The 4283-nt window shown below is 40.2% G+C and overlaps 1 protein-coding gene across 1 annotated transcript in view; it reads left to right on the forward strand.

The window, feature by feature from the left end:
- LOC102768212 (complement receptor type 1-like) overlaps nucleotides 1-4283 on the forward strand; it is a gene marked incomplete at its 3' end in the record, with an annotated part of 135542 nt that overhangs the window by 106349 nt on the left and 24910 nt on the right. The gene's annotated exons all lie outside the window — the stretch shown is intronic.

Below are 4283 nucleotides of genomic sequence, written 5' to 3' on the forward strand. Positions count from 1 at the left end.
AATTTATGCAAATGTCAAAACATTTCTATATGTGACACGGCACCGGAGTTAAGTTAGGGTTTTTCAAAATGCTGACACGCTGAGCTCAAAAGGTTCGCCATCACTGGCCTAGGTGGCACAGGGAGAGAAGCAGAAGAAATAGAGGGCGTGGTGGGCAAAATACTTACTGAGGTTGGAATGTGGGTTTATTTATTGATGCCAGGTTACCAGGGAGTAGAATTATTTTACTTTATGTTTTTCATCATACTTAATATATTTTTAAAGCTTCCTGTGCTAATAGTATAAAAACTGTAAAAAGTAGCTCTAATGGACTTTGCTAAATATTATTTACTCCTCCACTCCTTCTTCTCTCTCTACTACTTTGTTCATTATAAAAACATATGCTAATTCATGGGAGAAAACTGCCAGTTGATAGATAGTTCTATTAAAAATTAAGAACATGGTATTTGGGAATGAAAGTCGGAAATGCCACATGAGGATGTTTCCTCGCCGTGGTGGGATCAGTCCTGGAAGAGGTGACACGGTGGTGTAGGCTGTTTCATGGAGGAGCATGTACTATAGATGCAGAATTTAAATGTTTACATCCGTTTATATTGAATGTCACGTTTCATAGAAGGTGGGGTAGTTTGATATGTAAACTAGATTGTAAGACAGACTCTGAAAGGAAGCTAACGTTGTGCTCAGTAGACATGGTTAATGCTGACTATTCTTAAGAATCGGCACACTTTTCCTGCTTGCAAAATTATTAGACTTAAAATGCACCCTGTAGTCTTTCAACTGAGTTTCTTATAAAAACAGGATTTTGCATTGCTCATTTTATTTACACTTTCATCGTTACCATCTGTAACCACATGTGGGTGCGTGCTGTATGTCAGGGAAGGTTACAGAAGTTAGCTCGCTCTGTGGGAAGTCACTTGAACAATCTGTAGGAGATGTAGCGTATTTAAAGTCATTATAGGACCAAAGAAAAAGCGCCTTCATCAAAACCTGGTCCTGTGTGCCTTGCTTTACCACAACACCTGCCTTTGTTCCCTGGAGGCTATGACTGTAATTCACAGCTTTGGACACTTAGGCAAGAGTAGGATGTTTTAAGAATAACTGTAATCCACTGTGTTGGCTGTTTCAGCATTTGCTCATGAACCCATCACCCAGCAGGATGTTAGGGTGGGAGTACTGCACACACACTGGTGGGCAGCCTGGTGGAATTGCAGGCTGTTAGGGTGGGTGTCCTGCACAGGCATGGGGCGGTCGGGGGGTGGAGGTGGGTGGGTGGGGTGCAGAACCGACTTAAAGAATCGCCCAGTCCTCCGGCATTGAGCTCCTCTAACCTGGACAGTCGGATGTAACAGTCATGCTTTCGATTTATTCCTTGTGAGATATCATTTACTGTGATTTAAACATTTTTAAATAATTTGGGTTTTAAATTTGTTAATATGTCTATGCATTTTATTTGTTTAGAAATATTCTTTTGAGCTTGGGAATATAATTTGTATGATTAAATTTTTGTGACATAATTCAAAGAAATACATAAACTGGTCTTCTGTTAAAAAGGGGGGGGGCGGGGACAGGTAATAGAGTTAATGATCAAGAATTTTTCCAAAAAATATATAAGATTAGATCTTATTTAAATGAGGATAAAATACATCCTCAATCCTATTGCCCGTGAAAACAGGAAATTGGCTGATGTCAGATTTGATTCAAAATACATGTTGAAAAATGAGGTCTTTATGCAACAAGGCTAGAATCAAGATTGAGTCTCTTCCCCTTTCTAGTTAATGGAATACAATAATACAGAATAATAAACATTTTAATGCTATGACCTAAAGCTTAAATAACTAAGATAGTAATGTGAATTCATTAAAGTAATTTTAGAGCAGTGGTTCTCAACCTGTGGGTCGTGACCCCTTTGGAGGTCAAATGACCCTTTCACAGGGGTCACCAAAGACCATCGAAAAATACATATATAATTACATATTGTTTTTGTGATTAATCACTATGCTTTGATTATGTTCAATTTGTAACAATGAAAATACATCCTGCATATTAGATATTTACATTACAATTCATAACAGTAGCAAAATTGCAGTTATGAAGTAGCAACGAAAATAATTTTATGGTTGGGGGTCACCACAACATGAGGAACTGTATTAAAGGGTCATGGCATTAGGAAGGTTGAGAACGACTGTTTTAGAGAATCAGACCTGTGCTGAGCTTATAAGGTCTCTGATGCTCTTTAGTTTCCTGTGCTAGCCCAGAAAACTTTTTATTTATAAGGTTTTACATTTTATTTATTGGATTGTAGGAAGATGAAACTACTCCAGGGTCTTTGTGGAACTTTATGAAACATGACTTCCTCCATCTCTTCCTAAAGGCTCTAAAGGTCATCCTAAAATGTCTTTGCACTTCTGAGCTTATTTCTCTGTATTTGCACCCCTAACTGCAAGATAATGTATTTTTGTCCCAGAAATGATTGCTACCCACTTTTTTTTTGTTTATTTTCAAACGATTACAGTTGTCAGGAAAATTAGTGACAAAGCAGAAGCGGAGTGTAAGTTTTAGCCTCTCTTACTTTGACATTCCTGTGGCCTTTGTGTCTGGTGTTGTGTTCATGATAAATAACCAGCAAATTATCTTAATGAAGAGGATCCTGGGTTCTGCATGTTTTCTTTTACTCCTTAGAGGCATTGAGTGTTGAGGTCAAGAGAGTCAAGTTTTCATTGTAACATTTTGGTGTACAATTTACACTTTGGTTGTTTCATTGGCAGTTTTTTCAGAAGCCCTAGTTGCTTATAACATGTCATTTAATAATACGTACATGTGTTATTAAAATAAATTTTATCTTTAAAATCCTCTCATCACTGGCTCCTTTCCCCCTGCCAACCTGATCCAGCTAATACCCATTCACCTTCAAGTCACAGAAATCTTATCTCACACTGGCTTAGACCAAAATTTGATTCCGTCACACGACAGAAAAGATCACAGGTGCTGCTGGCTTCAGTCAAAACAAGAAAACATTCAGATCACATCCTCAGGAATCTATTCCTTCCTCCTTCCACCCTCTGGTTCTGCTTTTCCATACTGGCCTCATTATGTGGTCCACACTCCCTAATAACTGATGGAGCAATGTACTGGGATAAACAAAGGGTGGGGAGAACAGTGTAGTCTGTGAAAAGTGGTCTTATATGATACTAGATCATGTGTGCCTTATATGATACTAGAGGCCCAGTACACAAAATTTGTGCGGGGGATGCGGGGGGGGAGTATGTGTCCCTCAGCCCAGCCTGCAGCCTCTCTAATCTGGGACCCTTCAAGGGATGTCTGAATGCCCTTTTAGGCCCGATCCCTAATTCGGACATCCCTCTCATAATCCAGGACTACTGGCTCCCAACCGCTTGCCTGCCTGCCTGCCTGATTGCCCCTAATTGCTTCTGCCTGCCAGCCTGGTCACCCCCTAACCACTCCCCTGCTGGCCCGATTGCCCCTAACTGCTCTCCCCTGCCAGCCTGGTCAACCCCTTGCCAGCCTGGTCACCCCCACCTGCCCTCCCCTGCAGGCCCAGTCATCCCTAACTGCCCTCCCCTGCAGGCCTGGTCCCTCCCAACTGCCCTCCCCTGCTGGCCATCTTGTGGCCACATGGAGGCGGTCATCTTGTGTGTTGGAGTGATGGTCAATTTGCATATTGCCTCTTTATTATATATAGGATTTTTCTGGATTCAATGAACTCCTGAATACGGACATAGTCAAGGTTTTAGGAGTTTGTGATTTAATATTTATGCATTCTAGATGCCACCACCTTGTATTTTTTGGCCAAAGTCTTAAACCACAAACTTAATTCCCTCATCCTCAAGAATTTCTCTCACATTTGTCCAACTATCTATCAGCTTTCCCCAGCACATCACCACCCTTTTCTCTCTGGCTACTCTCTAAATCCAGCTGTTGATTTTCTCTGTCCCAGCATTTAATCCATTGAGAAAACAAAACCCTGCTCACTGACTGCCAATAATTACTCTCCCATCTCCTCTCAGACTATATACGCTGTTTGACATCTTTTATTAAGTTGTGGTAAAAAGTATGTAACATAGAATTTTTCATTGGAACCCCCTTTTTTTTAAGTGTACAGTTCAGAAGTGTTAAGTATGTTTACATTGTTGTGCAATAGATCTCTAGAACTTTTCTTTGTTATAAAAATTAAATGCTATTTCCTTTAAACAAAAACTCTACATTCCCCCTATTCTCCAGTCCCTGGCAACCACCATTTACTGTTTGTTTCTGTGAATTTAATT

Source organism: Myotis davidii, unplaced genomic scaffold (genome assembly GCF_000327345.1).
Source record: "Myotis davidii unplaced genomic scaffold, ASM32734v1 scaffold469, whole genome shotgun sequence".
NCBI classification, from domain to species: domain Eukaryota; kingdom Metazoa; phylum Chordata; class Mammalia; order Chiroptera; family Vespertilionidae; genus Myotis; species Myotis davidii.